General features: G+C 42.8%; 1 long non-coding RNA gene across 1 annotated transcript; it reads right to left on the bottom strand.

Moving 5' to 3' along the window:
• Window positions 1–3,119: 3,119 nt before the first annotated feature.
• LOC135107069 (uncharacterized) lies at window positions 3,120–18,776 on the bottom strand. The gene is made up of 3 exons (XR_010271566.1): window positions 18,690–18,776; window positions 8,368–8,701; window positions 3,120–5,327 (listed from the first exon to the last, which is right to left on the bottom strand). It is a non-coding gene; the product is annotated as an uncharacterized LOC135107069 (long non-coding RNA).
• Window positions 18,777–19,459: the final 683 nt, after the last annotated feature.

Raw genomic sequence — 19,459 nt, 5'->3', positions numbered from 1 at the left:
TAATTTTACTAATAATCCCGTGTTGCTCTGGAGTTATTTCACATTTAGAGTTTATTGACAAACGGAGACACGCTTGTTTGGGAGGAGATTCAAGAGGTAAAAGGACAGACAACGGAAACTGCAGAGGTGTGTAAAAAAAAAAAGAAAAAAAAACAGTGAACAAGTTACTGAGGTTATCGAAGAGAATGCTCTGCTTCACACTGGTGGGTCCAAGTAATTTTCCAATTTTTTAAACATTTACGGTCGTGTGATTTACGTGGTTGACCTGTTCACATAATTCAAAGAATCTTGTTAGCAGGCCATGTCATGACTCTGGCAAGTGGCACAAAAAAAAAAAAAAGGAAACTGTTTTATCTGAAGTCTTAGGGCTTCCTTAACCATTTGACTGTTATTTGGCACACCTTGTTTTAATCATATACCACTCGAGATGTTTCTTTTTCCTCTACAGCCGTGTCTAAACATAATATGGACTAGACACTGGAAAGCTCTTTTTTCCCCCCTCGTTTCTTTTCAATACGTGCTTGTAAACATCTTGTATAGTGCTTCTGGTGATGTGAACTGTTGATTACCGCAATGAAACCATCAATTAAAATCACTACAGACTTATAGAACGCATCAGTACACTGGGATATATTGTTTTTAATTAGTGAAGCTCATTCGACAGATTAGATGTATGCTATGTAATAACCGAACGAAACCATGAAGTACTATATCCTGCTGCTTCCTTTACAGTTTCAGGGAGGCAATGTCTCGGTGTGATGGAGGGAAGGTGTGAGGGAGGGGATTCCGGCAAAGACCTGGAAGAGACACTCACAGTGACTCGCCTGTTCGTGATGCCTCGCCGTGGCCTTGCACCGCCTGCCTCATTGCCTCGAAAGATGGCCACTGATGATGAACGTGAGCTCGGTGGACTACTTCAGTGTTTCAACGACGTGTCCCGAGTTTTTTCGTTCCGGGTCCTGGTCAGAAATGAACCATCGGCGACCTCGAGGTTTTTTTTCTTTTCTCTTAAATCTAAACGACAGAAGAAAAACTATTGTCTGGTTTTAGGAGTATATGACAGTTAGCAGTTTCGATCAATGTATTTCTGGTGCACCTTATATTTTCTGGAGATTTAGGGGATGAAAACAAAGGGGTAATAAAAGAAGGTAGGGCGATCAGGCAAACAGATGGATGTGAGGTCGGACTCCAGGCCTTCGTTAGATGACATCAGGTTTAGTTCCAAAAGAAATGAGGGTATACTCAGTCGACTCACAACTTCAACCTTCAGAGAAAAGAAGAAAAGTGGTGCACTAGAAATTCATTGCTTGTGAAAAAAAAAAAAAATGCAATTCTGTTGGCGTTCATGACGGACGAGCTGAGCAAAAAAGAAAAAAAAAAAAAAATCGCGTCACTGAATGGAAACAAGGGACCACCACTTCCAAGGTCCACCACCCAGGTATGTGTCGGGTGGTTGGTCTTCAGGCTGGTGGATCAGACAACCTGACTTGCCGGGCCATTGCCTCCCACTGTTTCTTAGGCTAGATCAGCTAAGTTACTATCACGGTAGACTAATGGAGTTTCGAGAGACTGCTGAAGACTATTCTGGCGGAAGTGGCCTAGCTAGGTGTTGAGGTGGCTCCAGGATAGCAGACACAGATGAACACAAGAAATATTAAAATACTACACTGTTATATTAAGAATTTTCAAGACAACGAACATTTCACACCAAAATAACATAAGACTATGACTTTATGTGGTATATTAAGGTACAGGAACCGTGGAAATGACGTGACATGATACTGAATTACCTTGGCGTCATCTGGCGGGACGGTCAAATCTGAGATATCACCAGAAACGAAGCGCAGATCGCCCCAGGACTCCCAATAACCAAAGGTCCAGCAGATGTCGCCGCCGATCAGAAATATTATAGATCTTTCTTCTGTGTGGCTGTCTTATTCCCCACTGGACATTTCCTCCCACCTGACATTCTCCACTTTCACAGATTCTTCCTCGACAGTTTCCCCCTCGTGCTGTGCTAATGAGACACTGAGCGAAGCCGGTGCTGTTATGCTAAGTTAATGGTTAAATAAAGAAGGGATGAAGGAAAATGTCTGGAGGAGGAAAAATGTCCAGAAAGAGAAACTATCCAAGGGAGAATAAGTCAGAGGAGGAAAATGTTCGTAAGACACAAAGGGAAAACATTCTACACTGCATCCGTACCTCAATAATGCCGAGTCCCGGAACTCACCAGTACCTCATCACTCATACAAGTAAATACCCCCACACAAAGGGAACACCTGCCGACCTGCACACAATAACTACACTACACCCACGGCTGGCAGAAGCGATGCACCGTCTGCTTGCCTCCCTCCCCAGGCAGTCATTAAGACTAAGTACAAAGGCCACAACACGGGCACGGAGGTAACAGGAAGTGCCTCATCCAGCCTCGGGGCGTGATGGATGAGGCGAGGCGGGGCGGGAGGGGCGGGGCGGGGCGGGCGGCCTGAGCGGGGAGGGTAGAGAGGAGAAGGAAGGAAGAGGTTAGTAAGGGAAAGGTTGCCTCTGTTGGATCACTTTGCAATCTTCACGTTAACTTTTCCTTAACCAAGTCTGGGGACCGTCCGCTCAACCACACACACCCATGAACGCCCGCACGCTCACACGCCTCCCCCACAAGCCTTCCTCCCTCAGTTCTTATACTATCACAGTCCACCACAGACGTTGAAGGATAAAAATAAGTGTAGTAGTGTTCTGCATAGTAAATAGGCTCTTTGTATGTCAGCAACGGTAACAACAACAACAACAACAACGTTTGTTTGAGGGTACGAGAATCTGACATTTCGTCAAGCAGGCATACATACATACATACATACATACATGCATACATACATATAAATACATACATATATACATACAAACATACATACATACATACATACATACATACATATACATATGCATAAAGTCGTATAATTATATGCCGAACGCAAACATTCATTTACACGAGTAGCTCCTAAACCGAGGAACAAATTCGTTACGTTGACCTGAGCTAGATGAGCCTTTGCTTGAGGATTCTGATTGATATTTGATGATAATTACGAATAACCGTGTTTCATCACTGGAAAAAAAAAATAGTAATCCTTGCGTAATTTTAATCATTTAGCTTTTTATTACATATAATTATGAATACTACTATAAGAATTTATTGACGTTGTTATAATTCTAAACAAGTAGTTCAAGGTTTATTGTGAAGCATTCCCGTCTGTGTCACACTCGCAACACAGTAATTTGGCTATAGGTCTTGTGACGTAAGTAATGTCTGTGAGATTCGCTCAGTCATGAGGAGTGTAAGTTGTAATGCATGTTTCCTTCCCGCGATCAAAGAGAGATACTCTGTGGACTGGAATAGTCTCTTTTGTCCTCTGAACATCATGTGATGAGTTTTTACACTTTAGCGTCGCAAGAAATGTTTTGAATGGAGATCAATCTAGAATCTTTTTTGTTACAGATGTGAAGGAAGTTCTTGATGCAATTAAGAAGTTACGGGGCAGTATAAGTCAGCTGAACTGCCCAAAATTATTCTTATGGGTTATCTTTACAGAAATGTTATTGTAAAATAGCGCTTAGATTTGACCTTTTCTTCTACATACTTTGTGAGGCAAGCTTGTCACCTCTTGACCTTGTGAAAGAAAAGGAAAATACTAAATGTTGAGAATGGTATGCAATTTGTTCTTCTTCAACTCCACCATGAATTAGAATTTCTCGTGGTGGAGAAACAGTGTTAACCTCGACATTGATTGTCTTTATGGCAATGAATGAAAGAGCCGTGTGTCGCAAAGCTTATGCAATCTGTCACAAATAAATCATCCTTCATTGTCTGAAATATTTACCTTTTTCTCTTTTGTGTGTAATATAACTTCATTTTACAAATACTATAACGGCTTTTGTTTGTCAAATATAATAATATGAGTTCTAGTGAGTTGATCATCTATCATTTTTTAGATGAGTGTATGGAGCCACTGGAAACTTGCTTTGAAGAGGGAGACTAAGCAATGGGGGGAGCAACACCAGAGTTTGAAAACCACTTATGTACATCAAATGCATAAATTAATGAATAAATGAATAAGGTAAATCAGTCCGTCTATTTGTTTTGTTTCTGAAATAAGTTTCGCAAGGCAAGCAAGACAGGCAAACACCGACGAGCACCCTCAGGTAACCACTGCGAGGGAACCCACCAGGCGACCGCAGACTGAGAGTAACATGATGACGACCACAGCAATCCCACATTATGAGACTTTATTACACGTACATTTATATGAACCACACCGGATGTTCAGTGGAGGGTTAGACGGTATTACTTCAACGTCACTGTAGTTATGAGACGGGTGATTATCCCACCAGTCACCACCGCCTCAGAGTTTAGCTATCTCATCTAGACAATTACACATCGCACCAGTTATTGCCTCAAGCTCATTCAAACTCCATTCAAGCATTCATCGCAAGCCACAGCCACTACTTGTTCGAGAGCGAGGGTGATTGGAACCTTTCATGAATGCTGCCCACTGCTTCAGAACACGTAGATATTTGCTTGCCAAGGTGTCAGTCTTGTCCTGTGACGTCAGCATTCATGGACCTCCACCCCTCCCTCTTGCCAGCCATACACACAACTTTCGCTACACAGTATCGCTCACCTATATCTTCCAGCAATCTATTGTATGTGGAGCACTAGTTACTGCCACATGGCTCGTGTATCTGTATCAAAACATTCGCTTCAAGTTACAGCCAGTAATTATTCCACGATACAGCTGAACTGAAAACTGCTAACTGCTCATGACGTTAAGTTGTGACGCTGTGCACTTTATGACGAAGATGAACGAACGACAAACGGCGCTTTTTAATCAAGTACTTTCATGAGGAGAGCAATTGTTTAGACAGTGCATGGCATTACTCATTTGACTTACCCTGAGTGATTTTACAGGGGGAAGAAGATCAAATACTCGGTCACTTTAAAATCATTCTCTAAACCTGCATCAGACCATTTTATAAAGCCAAAGGAAAAACCGCAGTAATCATCAGCTTAATTAACTTTAGGGTGCTTCCGTTCACTCCAAGCCACACAGATTCCCGTAGAAGCAAGTCAGGGAGGTACATCGTGGTAATACACGGACTCTATAAAGCAGCCACACCTTCCTTGCAGTCTCACAGCTGTTGCTAAAAACTATATACGCTCTGCTTAGCGCCAGTCACCACACGTTCGGTTCTCCACAGCTGCCTCAACCTTCACACCAGTCAATCTCCACGCAGCAGGCAAGGAACAAAGAGGAACCCCTGCCTGTCGTTGCTCTCTGGAAAGTAAAGGTCACCAATGGTCATTCCGGTAAGAAGATACGTTGGGGTAGATTATGTTCAGCATCGTGTAAAGCTTTTCTCTTCCACTATGAGTTTCTAAATAAGTGCCACGACTCCACGTAAAAAGATTCTCCAGGTAATGAGTTGTTTAAAGATATTATTCGTAGTTCATAGTCCCAAGAAAAATGAAGGCAAACTCTAACTAGAAAAATTTTACTTCTTCACTATCCTATGGCTTGAAGATTTAATAGAGGGACCACCAAGACTTCAGCCTCTAGCCCTTACGAAACTTTCATAGGCAGCCTTTTACGGAAGGATAAGAGAGCAGGTTATGCTTGATCTATATTTTCTTTACTTACTTTAGAACGTTTCCAATCTCCCTTTCGAATTAAAGAAAAAAAAAGAAAGAAAAGAGTAAGTAGTATTAAGGCCCCAAAACTTAACCCACTAATCTTTTCGAAACTCTTCATATACGAAATTTTAGGGGAGGATAATGAAGCGAATTATTCTGAATCTATTTTTCTTGACATTTTGTAGAACACTTCTAGTCTCCCTTTCACGTTAATAAAAAGAAAGAGGAAAAAAATAAAACAGAAGGAGCAGGGTGAAGGAACGGGAGCGCTAAGAGGCAAGGAAAGGAAGTGTTGCAAGACGCAGAGGTGTTGTAGCTTGTTCAGTGGGCGTTGCTGATACAATTAATCACTGCCATAGCTATTACTGGTGGCGTTATGTGTCTTTCATCACCACTATCATCATCAGCATTATCACCATCATCATCATCATCATTACTGTATCGCCTCCAGCTTCCGCAACAGCTGCATAGTAATGGTCGAATAATGAGATGTAAAGGTATCCAGTAAAATTAAAACAATGATCATCAACATGGAAAGCTCTCTCATTGCATACATCCGCACCTACACAACAACAACAACAACAACAACAACTACTACTACTACTACTACTACTACTACTACTACTACTACTACTACTACTACTACTACTACTACTACTACTACTACTACTACTACTACTATTACTGCTACTACTACAACGAAAGCTTCTAAGACAGATTCATTACACAAGAAAAGAAAAAAAGATTTCAATAAGCCGCTCCAGAGAGAGAGAGAGAGAGAGAGAGAGAGAGAGAGAGAGAGAGAATAATGGGGCCAAAAAATAACAGGATCAGCCACGACTTGTTAAGATTATGGTCGACACAACATACTTCTTTTTTTCCTTTCCTTCTTATCTCTCTCACGCTATCAGGACTCGCCTCGCCTCGTTATACTTCGAAGAGAAACACGTGAAAACCCGCGCTGTCCAGATGCCTGTCTTGAACGTTTTAGTCCCTCTCCACACCCTGTACAAGGTGCGGCCACCGTAACCCTACATGATAAGAAGTGAAAAGGCCGCCCTACTTTTAACACGGGAAACGGCTTTGAAATGTACAGTGATAACCCCTTTGACTTACAGTGGTGTGTGTTGTGTCCCGAAGGTGGCGACTCCCGTGCTGTACTGCCATACCACACAGGTTAGGAGGAAAGCAACACAGAGTTTATTCACATGACATTCTTAAGTAACTGGCAGACTTACAACTGCCTGATTGGGTAAATAACTGAGCTGCTTTCACCTTGATTGTGATGGAGATGGATTCCTCTTTAATACATCAGGTTAAGTGACGTGATTACCCACGTAGCACCTAATCTGCTGCCTTCTCTCGCTGATGAAATAAACCGCAAGGGAATTTTTCGCATGAACTTCTATTATCTTAATGGTTGACATGCGGAGAGTTAATGGAATAACTAACACGTGATAAGTAGCCTGTAAATTGTAGAGAGAATGTTGGATTACAATGGTGTGCTAAAGTCATGGTCAGAAGTCGAATAATCTGCTGTACTTCAGTTGTGGTTTTGTATTTCCCTTAAATCATTAGTTTTACTTTCTCATCCCCCTAACGGTCTTCATGCAAAACCTGAACATATATGAATTCTCTGCGGATCAGAGGACTTGAGAGTGCTTGAAATTGTCCAACCTGAGTGTATGTGTGTGTGTGTGTGTGTGTGTGTGTGTGTGTGTGTGTGTGTGTGTGTGTGTGTGTGTGTGTGTGTGTGTGTGTCATTCAGATAAAGCACACTAGAGGCACTTACAACAATGCGCCGCCTCCCTCCCTCCCTCCCTCCCTCCCTCTCCTTCACAAGGCTGCAGCTTCCTCACCGCCATCGCCGGGTCGCGAAACTACCAGTAGAATGACTTGAAATTTTTGGAACTCTTACTATTTCCTTTATGGAGCGGAACATAGCGGACATTCCTGCCGTTTCTTTTATTCAGAGACTTAAGCTTATCTTCATTAGTATAATCATCTAAAGGAAGGGTGTCATTACTCTGCCCCCTCACCAAATCAGCACATCTCACACCCTCCAGCTGCCGCTTAAACACATCCAAGCAACGTAACTATTGTTTTTCTTTTCTTTTTTTATCTTCAGATTAGTGACACCAGGATGACTGTTCAAATGGGGTGGGTGACCTTTGATCTTTTAAGAATAACTGTTCACGCCACCAAGCCGCAACTCCCTCTCTCCCTACTCACGGGACAGCTTTTCACTAACACCTGTATTGTGGGATGGATGAGGCATGACCAGTAATACATAAATAGGTTGATATCTCTAACTGTCGACATGTAAGAGCAAATTGGAGGTCACAGTACGTTGATAAGGCAATTGCTGCTTCTCATGACTACCTGCGATATATGCTGGATCAGGCAATATTACTATACTATTAAATCAGTTCACCTCGCTGCAAGAACACCTGATCCATCAGTGTGGTATTGGTTCTTCGAGTTCCCATGTCACAGAAAGTATCACCCTCAGAATGAATAATTACATGAAAAGACATTAAATACATACGTACATGTGTGTGTGTGTGTGTGTGTGTGTGTGTGTGTGTGTGTGTGTGTGTGTGTGTGTGTGTGTGTGTGTGTGTGTGTGTTGCAGTCCTTCACCGCACGTGTCCCATGCACAGACAGACAGACAGACGCCTTACCTGTGTCGGTCCAGCAGCCGGTGCATTCCTGGCACAGCATGGACCACTCGAAGGCCAGCTCAGCATACGAGGCCATGCCGGGAGGGCTCAGGTACAACCAGTCACAACCCAGGCACTTCTAGTCCTTGATCACTCTCCTGCTAACGGGTTTTGATTTCGGAGTGTCCCTCAGACTTTTCTCTCGTGGTCTGTTTGCCATACTGGTCACTTTCGCCGCCATGTGCACTGTCACTAGTCTCAGCGAAACTCGTCTTGTTTCTAAAACAACTCCTGTTCTGCACTCTCAGGTTCATTCCAAAACAATTTCTTTTGGTTTCTTTTCCTCAAGCCATCACTGAAAAGAAAACAATAAGATCTTTAGAATCAAACATCGATAAGAGAGAGTGACAACATGAAACAACAAAAGAGAAAAAAAATTCCTAACGTAGCGAATCTCTCGCCAACTCATGAAGGCGTATATCACCTGTGAGCGTGTATGACCTTTATAAAATCACTAATCTCGTTAAACCTTTAAACCTTTTCAAAGTACACCAAATTTCAGTCCATTGTGAATGACCAATACGAGTGTTTTCTTTACTGTCCCAGACGTTCTCACTTGGACACCAGTAAGTGCTGCAGCCACGGCCACTGCCAGGTTTGTGGCCAACTCCTTTATGGTGACCAACAAGACAATTCACTACGAGAAATTGTATGCACTGCAGACCCGGTGACTGGATACTATGAATAGATCAACGAGCATTTTTCCATTGTATCAAGGTTTGTTGCAATGTAAGGAAGCAATCCTTCTGATGGATACATATCATAATACAGTAAATTGCTTAACACACACACACACACACACACACACACACACACACAGCTCAGTGGTATCGTCCCTCAATGTTCCTTGACAGGCCAGGGTTTGCGCTGCTCTCACGACGCTGAAGATTTTCCATTAATGAGCGAGCAGTTTCTATAGTCATTGAACAAGAGGATGAGATGGTTGGTGTCTGAATAGCCTCAGCCGTACCACAGATCAGACTATCATAAGCTTTAAGTTGTCTATGGGAGGGTATAGCTGGCAATCACAAGTCCAGCACGTGATCGTCAAGACCCTGGTGAATTGCGCGCACACACACACACACACACACACACACACACACACACACACACACACACACATATTGAACTGATTCAACACTATTTTTTACTGAGCATTGATTCAGTGTATTTAGTCTTTCTCTTAAAAGTTGAATGGAGTGCGCGGTGTCACTCCTGGATCTGCACACTATCATCCATTGTGTTTACATTCAATTCCAAGTACTACGTTTTCTTACACTTCAGCAGCGCGGAGCCAAAATCGTAAGTGCATGACATATTTAAGATCTGACATCGCAGTCCAGCATTTCATATTCCTGCAGCCAACGAAACAACATCCGCCAGATTATTTCCTTTCTCGTGGTGACACATTGTCTGCAATATCTTGAGGTCATTCTAAGATTCCTTTCTTCTTTCACAGCAAACACTAATTTTATGTGAATCTTTGCAAACATATACCCTGCAGTTTCTAGCAAGGAGTAATTTGCTTCCAAGTATCAGTAACAGCTGCTCGATTTCTAATGTATTCAGCGGCCTTACAAATTTCCCCCGCCTATCCTCCTTCCTGGGCGCCGTGGACCTGTTTCCCGGACAAGGCGAGGCACGCAAGTAACAGGAAATCCAGGGACTCTCTTACCACCTCAAGGAGAACCGCTACGGAGAAAGTACGATTGCAGTAACCATAGCAAGCTCTCCACAGTCAAGGTGAGTCAGCATACGGATCGTGCAGAATGTTCGGCTTGATTACATGACCAAGTAGCAGAGCCAATAGTGATTATTAGCGAAGTCACTGCTTCAAGTTACCTGTGGCTTTGTACGCTCTCAGAATATGTAAGGGGTGGTGGTAATAGTAGTGGTGGTGGTGGTGGTGATAGTAAATGAATAATGTGGTGGTGGGTAAATGAATAATGACTCAGGTAAAACTCACCATAGTAACTGCAAGAGCTGGTTTATATTTTTTGTGTATAAATATTTCATGGTGGTCCACTTTACATCCCGAGGAACCTGTTACCCAGTGTCCGCCGCGCCACGTGATGCGCCACTCCCACGCCTCTTATCTTTACGCTCAGCAGATACGAGGACCACTGGAGGCTTGATGCGAACACCACCTGACTTCCTATCCCTTGCCTCTGGTTTTCTAACTGTGAACTCTGTAGTACTTCGCATTTAACCCAATCACTGCTGGATAAATTTCTTCCATAACATTTGAAACTTTTATTTTTTTTATTTCTATTTTTTATTATTATTTTTTTTCTGTAAGTTATTAAATATTTATTCCCCTATTCTCTTTTTTCGTGTCTCCATGCAAGTGTTTTTTTTTTTTTTTACAGAGCCCTGAATGTCAACAGAAAAGATGACCACAGCAGGGAAAGGAGAATGAATCTGAGGGGCTAAAAAAGATGAAATAGTTGAGGTGCCACCTACGCAAGACTGATGAGGGAAAAAGAAATTAAAATATCGCAGTAACGGAAGCACTACTGACATGGGCCATCACGTTCTCAAATTCCTAAATACTTGCACAGTCGCCCGTGACCAATTAAAAGATGCTGAAGAACACCTGGGGTACAGTTACTTGAGACCTCGAGTTAAAGCTTCTGTAGGATCCATGTGTGTGTGTGTGTGTGTGTGTGTGTGTTTGCACTAAGTCGGTGGCCCCGGACGAACGGTTGTGAAGGCTCCGGGCACGCCTTGCCGTTCCCTCGCCGCCCTGGCCATCACTGTTCCCATCACTACGTCACTACCATGGTGCTTCATGCTAGTGTTGTATGTATTGGTTGTGACCACCACCACCACCACTACTACTACTACTATTACTACCACTACTACTACAACTACTACTACTGGTATAATAACAACAACAGCAACAACAACAACTACTACTACTACAACTACTACTGCTACAATGATGACGATGATGATGATAATGACTCTTTTTAACTCGCTGTATTTGTCACTGATGTTTGAATCTATCGAAAGGCGTCATGACCGTGTTGGTGCAGTGCATCAAATGAATCAGTCGATCCGTCAGTCAAAAAGTCATTCAGTAAATCAGTCGAGCTCTGTTAGATCTTTATATGCATTTTTAAATTTTCTTTATGCATGAGAGAAAACTATGGCATTTATCTTAATATCAGAGAGCATGGTCCTTCTCCCAAGTGTATTTTATCTTGACATTAATAAGAAACATTTTTTTTTTTTCCCCCGGCCAAACACCTTCCCCTTATGGCACAGACGGCTGCCTATCCCCTCACTCCGCATAAATTTAGAGGTTGCCTGCTCTCCTCACATTCTCCTTGACAACAGCCGTCACACAAGTGCTCCCATTATGATGCACGATCTTTCTGACTCGTATACTGCATCCTGGCTTATCATCAAGGGGGAGTGGGTGTTGGAACAGGTCGACAGCCGCATTGCCGAAGCTGATGCTGCTCACTATGCTTTGCCAGGCCCTGCATTATCAGTCTTGACGCCACTCCGCCACTCCCACCTCCACCACCACTAGCGTCAGCACCATCACCACCGACACTGCCATCACGACCACCATCACCACCACTACCACCATCACCATCACTTCTCTTCCTTCTCCTCCTCCTCTTCCTCCTCTTCCTCCTCCTCCTCCTCCTCCTCCTCCTCCTCCTCCTCCTACTACTACTACTACTACTACTACTACTACTACTACTACTACTACTACTATCACTGTCATTTCAGAAGAGAGTTGCAGTCCGCCCTGGAGACACAGACAGCATTTCACCTCACCATCACCACACTGTCGAGTAACACCAAGCACCGACAGCACAGCGGAAACCAAGACTGCGCATGCCACAGCTGTCAGTCACCGAGCGTTGCCTTAATAACACAGGCGGGATCACAAAAACTGGTAAGGTGATTTCGTCTTCATTAACACCTAGCACTGCTTCTTAAATACCAGGACGTAGCAGCACCGGCGGGAGAAAGTACGGTGAGTGTGACAGCGTATACGCGGCACAGTGCTTGCCACGGCTCGTCACGGATATTGTACAACGGAACACCAATTAGCAAGAAAAGCAACAGAAGTTCATAAGTCCTCACAAATTAGTTTAAGTTTTTCTTTCATTTTAACTCATTCACTGGCAAAATTATTATCAGGTGCTCTTAAGTGTTATGATAATTACATGAAATTTGTATTTTAGTTATTTCTTAGACTTAGACCGCACGAAATGGAAACTTAACATAGTACCCCTTTCACTGGTCTGGTCACACTTTCCTAACATTCAGAGCACTGTCAAAAATCTTGCTTGGACACAGAAGAGAGAGAGAGAGAGAGAGAGAGAGAGAGAGAGAGAGAGAGAGAGAGAGAGAGAGAGAGAGAGAGAGAGAGAGAGTGTAGAAAGCTATTTCGAATTTGTTACGATAATGGAAAAAATCTCAAAAGTTCCAGATTATTAAGGAAAATATTGTCTTGGCGTGAAAGGGTTAAAGTGGATGGGCTTAATAACACAAAGAAATGTAATGCCTGGCCTTGAAATTACATATGTACAGTAAATGACACTCTTAGTAAATTTTCCTGAAGACTTGAAAGAAAAATATTCCTTCAGTGTGTGTCTAAATAAGTAAGAGATAGATTTTTTTTTTTCAGGAATAAGGAAGCCACTTCGTTTAATCAGGGAATCATCTTTGGTCTAACTCTATGACGGTCGAGTTTGTCTATGTTCTGTACTCTTTCTAATACTGATGCTGCTACTGTTGATGCTACTTCCGCTACCTGCTATTACTACTTATGCTGCTACTACTTTTACTATATGTTGTTGCTACTAATGCTACAACTATTTCTACTAACACTACCTCTACTTATACCGCTATTATGTTACTACTACTACTGCTACTACTACTACTATTACTTACTACTATTACTACTACTACTAGATCACCTCATTTCTCCCACAGCTTCATCACTACATAGTTTCATCTGACCTCTCTATACCACACGTCGAAAACATTCCTGATCTCGTCTCATAAGGTGGGTAAGAGAGGCACCGACCGACCCTCCTCAACCCAGGAAGCGCCGAGTGTCTGGGTGGTTGGCTACACTTCCCTCACCGAGCACCGCCCACAAGTCATCCCGCAGGCCTCCTCATTACCATCATAATTTTCTGATGACGTGCTATTACAAGTTCCGGGCCGCTGTACTTGCTCCTTATCCGGCAACAGGCGATGCATACACGCTTCCACCAGCACCGTTCTGACTTGTGCTGATGAAAAGTGTAGGTATGTAGGGAACTGAGGCTTCATGTTCCTCGTGCAGTGTGTGATGTGTTCGTAATTAAAGTTCTGTACTGTTGAGGTTGTCTCGTATGATAATTTGGACTCGTAACGAAGACTCTACGCTTCTATACACTACAGTCTATGTATGATGACGTTATAAGAGTACGTAGGTCAGTATTTCTAAACGTTCCCGTGTCTTATCTCGATTACTTTTACCTTGTTCTTGGTGTCGTAGTTTTTAAGCCGTTTTCACAATTCAAGTGATAGTTTGGCAAAGATTTCGCATCATTAATGAACACAAATCCACGAGGACGCAAATAGTCACCCCTGTAGCCTTTGAAAATATTACTTGTGAGAAAACTGAACGTCTATGAACACGAGCTATATTCATAACTAAAGTTTATATTCCTATTGCAGTCAATGAATAAGTACCGGGAAGTTTTACGGCACGTGGTCCTTTGTGTCATAAGCCGGAGAAAGTTATAGTGAGAGTTTTCTTCTCATTTCTCTCTCTCTCTCTCTCTCTCTCTCTCTTGTTTCACCACAGCTAAGTATTTACCATTAAAGTAACAAAACACTTGTCAGTCCTTCGTAACAACGGTCGAGAAAAGTCTTTCATCGCAGGCAAGCTAGAAGAGGTGCATTGCAAATTATTCTTTCCATCTACTCCCTCACTCTTCAGTATCTTGTTCAAATTGTGCGTTGGTAACATGAACAACGGACTCAAAATAGAAATGAAATGATGGAAACAGAAAGAAAGAAAGTAAGTAAGTAAGAAAGAAAGAAAGAAAGAAAGAAAGAAAGGGAAAGAAAATAAAGAGAGCAGTTTTCGTAAGATTATTTCTTGGCTTCAAATAAAGGGTTTGTGTTGCCACGTACAACATCTCTGAACCTGCTGTAGTTTGTTAAGTGTTCCTTTAAATGGTGTGCGGACGTTTACAAGAAGAAGAAGAAGAAGAAGAAGAAGAAGAAGAAGAAGAAGAAGAAGAAGAAGAAGTAAAAAGACGAAGACGAAGTGACAGTACGAAAAGTGATAAAAAACAGCAGTCATGTCCTCTGGTGTCATGTTTTCCATCTTTACGAGGATCTTATTCATATCAGGATCGCAGAATATGGATGAGTAAAGAAGTAGATACAATATTACCTGCATTATAAAACGTTATGTTGCAATGCGAATACAAATATTGGAACATATGAATTATTTACTTGTACACCCATTGCTGCAACGTGTGTGTGTGTGTGTGTGTGTGTGTGTGTGTGTGTGTGTGTGTGTTCCTTCCTCCTCTCGCCTAGTGTGTACATAACAGAACGCTTCCTCCATCCGCCCCGCAGCCTTGCCTCGGGACAGTCGCTGCGCCAAGGGAAGCTTCTCACGCATTCCCTCACATGAGCGTAACGGCGGCGGGGCGACGCGACGCTACTAAACATTTCATACACTACGTGCTAACGAGAACGCTTTCCGGCCATTTGCAATCCTCCACCACCACATTTACTGTATCTCCGGTGCTTGCAAGCTTAAGAATGGCGCAAGTAAGGTCAAGGTTTTCACGTACAATGCCTTATTGTCACGGCTTGCAGTGTGTTGCGTCAGTCCCGCTGCACTGAACATCTCATTGAAACGCTGCGGTTGAAAACTCCTCCACGTCTGGTTGATTTAGCGCCTCCTTCAAGACAATCCTAATAGCTTTAAATTATGTCCCTTCTCTCCGGGTGCACTATTGTTCCTGCCACTCCTCTGCTGATTCCCATTGTAGTGGTCAACAATGAGGTATTTAGTCATGCGCGCGAGTGAGGCAGAATGTGAAGACGGGAGATGAAAAGGTGCTTCGGTTGGCATTCCTCTCTCTCTCTCTCTCTCTCTCTCTCTCTCTCTCTCTCTCTCTCTCTCTCTCTCTCTCTCTCTCTCTCTCTCTCTCTCTCTCCAGGAGGGTAATAGTTGGCGGTCACGAATGCAGCACGTGATTCTCAAGACCGTATAGGTGAACTGCACACACACACACACACACACACACACACACACACACACACACACACACACACACACACACACACACACACACACACACACACACACACACACACACACACACACACACACACACACACACACACACACACACACACACACATACTCACACACACACAGTAATGGATCTATTTCTACAAAACACAGAAATTCTCCCTTGATCTCAGTTTGACCAGTAGTAATGTAAATGGTACGCACAAACCACATGTCCCTACCACACTGCCTCGGTGACTTCCCTACTACTACTACTAGTATAGTAAGCACTGACGTATCTTCACCAGAGCGTTGTTCTTTCGAGGCAACGATGTGTCTGCCAGATGCTCGGCTGAAACAAGTCACGTTGCGTTGTGATCTATCAAGACGGTAGGAATTACCACCAGAAAGCAACGTCTCACGGCTTGTACTGGCGCGGTGATGGTAGAAAATTATGGTGTGACTCACGCAGCAGTTCACATAATAGTTTATGAATGCTCGATAAGCGGGAAGAACAATCGCACGGTTCAACTGGCTTATTTTCTTTGTAAAATAGTTTCTGGACAATGTCAGGATGAAACGAAAATGTTCTCTGAGCAATGCCGCGTAATTCCTGACCAAGACAAAAGCGACATGCAAGTTTTGCTGTTTGAATTTTAAGAAATTAGTATTGAAATTTGTTTTTCGCACAGAAAACAACAAAAAAGCTCGATTTCACTTGATTGTTTAGACTTTCTCAACATGTAGCCAGCAATGAGGTGGCAAGGCAACAGCTGAGGCAATGCGGGATGAGGCAGCAAGACAAAAAAACAAACCAAATGAGACAATTAGTCACCCTGTACACAGCTTCAAACCCATGCGCATGCAATGTCGTCACAATACAAACAATCATAACGAGTGGTAATGACTGAGACACACACAACATGAGCATAGATAAGGCGCCAAGAAAAAAACATATTTAATCTCTTGCATTAATCTGCTTGCAACACACTTCACGTGGCTGAATCAGATTAGCAAGTCATCCACAGGTGGGCACATTAGTCAACTTATTATATGAGAATGACTGAAAAGTTTCATTCTCTTGCGGAAAATTTCTTCTTACATTTCAAATGATGCAGTCAAAACACAGCTTTTAAAGAGGAGACACTTCATTTTTGTACTTAGAATGTACTTTGGCTGTCATTAGCAAAACATGAGGTAGTTATGAGGAGAGCAATTAGATGAATTTTTAATTAAATTTTATAAGGCTTTTCCAGCATTTCACACACACACACACACACACACACACACACACATGCGCGCGATAGGAAAAAAAAAATTCACGAGTAATAATAGTCGCATTTCTAGACACCACGGGACTCATGTCATCAACTTTCTCGAAGCTGAGTAATAACTATGCTGTCCATCCTGTGAACCTCATGTGCCGCGTATGTCAGCTGAACGTGCGGCACCATATCCCATTATAGCCCCAAAAAACAATCATTAAACTCATCCATCCATCTATCCATCCATCCACCCATCTACTAATCGATCAATCAATCAATCTGACGAACATAATGTGTGAATCACTCAGTCGTATTAGAATTTGAAGGCAGACGACAACGGGATATCTAACGTTCATGAAGCTTTCTAGAACTGCTTTGGCTGCTGGATTCTGGTGAATGCATCCTGCTGTCACGTGACACTGGAACCACCGGCGCAACCCAAGCCGGCAAGCAAGCACAGAATCGTTGCAACACGATGACACGCTGCTCAGGAAGGACAACATTCATTCACATCAAGGTGCTCATCATAAAAACCACGGACATCCAAAGCTTCACTCGTGCGCGGGAAAGATATTTCCTCGTGCTGCCTCATCACGTAATGATTAGTGGGAAGAAGTAATTAATTCATTCACTGCTTGTTACCCTTTTTCCCATAATCACTTACAACTTTTTAGACATCTTTGTAATATTTTTTTATACTAGTAAGTAATTCCGTAACCTAGAAAGGACAAAAATAATGTATTCTATCTTTTCCTTGTGTCAAAGCAATATTTCTTTTTTTATCTTTTTCCCTGAGTGTTAGGAAGAGGTCACAACATCAAAAGGATCACGATTCACCACGGAAGAATACCTTAGCGATATTCAATCTGTGTCATGAATAAAGAGAGGCAGTAATGCATCATTCCATCACAACACCTGCCCTAGAGCACTTTTGATGAGGATCGGGCCAAGGCCAACCGTAGCACGTGTTCATAACATCCATACGTTTCAACCAACATTGCTTTTGTCTTCCCTCGTAAACAAATCAGGCAATTTATGTCATGTATTTTCGTGACATTTCTACCTTTTGTTAACGTGACATTTCTACTTCACTATTGTCACGAATGTTTTCCCACCTGCTGTCACTACTTGAATGTACGCCTCCCCTCCCACGCCAACTCCGCCACTCGCTGACACCTGCTCCACCTGTCACCATCTCACTGCATCACTCTTCACTCCGGCACACTGTTATCTGCCGTATTAGTGTCAGTCGCTACAGTGGCACTTACAACGCTTTTGCATACCACTCGCACCGCTAAGATATTATTACATACAGGAGAGGTAAAGGGGAGACCATGTTCAGTCTTTTGTTCACTTTTCCCTGCCTTTATTTGTTACTTATCATTGGATTCTGTGTGTGTGTGTGTGTGTGTGTGTGTGTGTAGATAGATAGATAGATAGATACACAGACAGACATAGGCAGATAGATAAATAGATAGATAACGAGAAGTAGAAGCAGGGGAAGAGACGCTCGTAGTGATAAGGGATCACACACACACACACCCTCGTGTAAACAAACACACGCACAGAAGCACTGATTGTCCATGATAGTTGATGAAATTCACTGGCCGACACACAGCATCTCTTTCCACGACTGATTCACCACCCGCCGATCACTATCAATGGTTGTCACTGTTCAAACACGAGTACTGAGCACGTTCATTCACAGATCACCAATCGGGACGCACCACACAACCTACCTTTCTCGCCCGCCGCCCGGCCCTCACTGACGCTGCCTGGCGCGAGAGCACCGTCATATACTGTCTCCTCTCTCTGCTCACTATCTCGCGTAAAACTATTCACACTAAATGCACAAGATCATCTGTTCTTCCAGTAGTGTCCTCACTGCTTGATAGAACTCATGAAGTACATCAGTTCATCTTAGGGGGAACACCTCGTACATGTTGTTTGTAAATGTGTTATTCCTGGAAGGGAAGGAATAGTTCGGTGTTCAGCAGACTGGTGCCCTTACGCTGCACCTTGGCTTGCGTGCAAAGAGTCGTGAAAACACAAGAATGACGTACACATACACCTTATTTCCTCACATTAAAACCATAATTACTTACATATACTCGATTACACAAGTCACTGACTGAAAGCGAATATTTCAAATAACTAAAAAAGGAAGGCGTAATGACTCATCCATACATGTAACGTGAATGGAAAAGTATAAAATAATAAAAACATCTTAATTACTTTTCCAGAGGCTGCAGTTCCTAAATTCTTTTCACGCATATGGAGAGAGGAAACTCCAGTTGGGACAAGATTGTATCACTGCCTCGTACAAGTGTAACGGAAGCATGAAGATTAGCACACCGTAGTGCATTACTATGAAGAGTGCTGGAGCTGACATTAGGATAGCGGGCTGCCTTTGGTCTTTGGTTCATCACACTGCATTCGTTCTCACTGCTCTCATGGTCCCCTGAGAAAGTTATACAGTAATACTGAAAATACCTCGAGAAAATCATTG

The sequence above is a fragment of the Scylla paramamosain genome, chromosome 14 (assembly GCF_035594125.1).
Source record: "Scylla paramamosain isolate STU-SP2022 chromosome 14, ASM3559412v1, whole genome shotgun sequence".
NCBI classification, from domain to species: Eukaryota; Metazoa; Arthropoda; class Malacostraca; order Decapoda; family Portunidae; genus Scylla; species Scylla paramamosain.
Note: the sequence above shows the minus strand (reverse complement) of the source record. Positions and strands in the feature narration are given on the sequence as shown.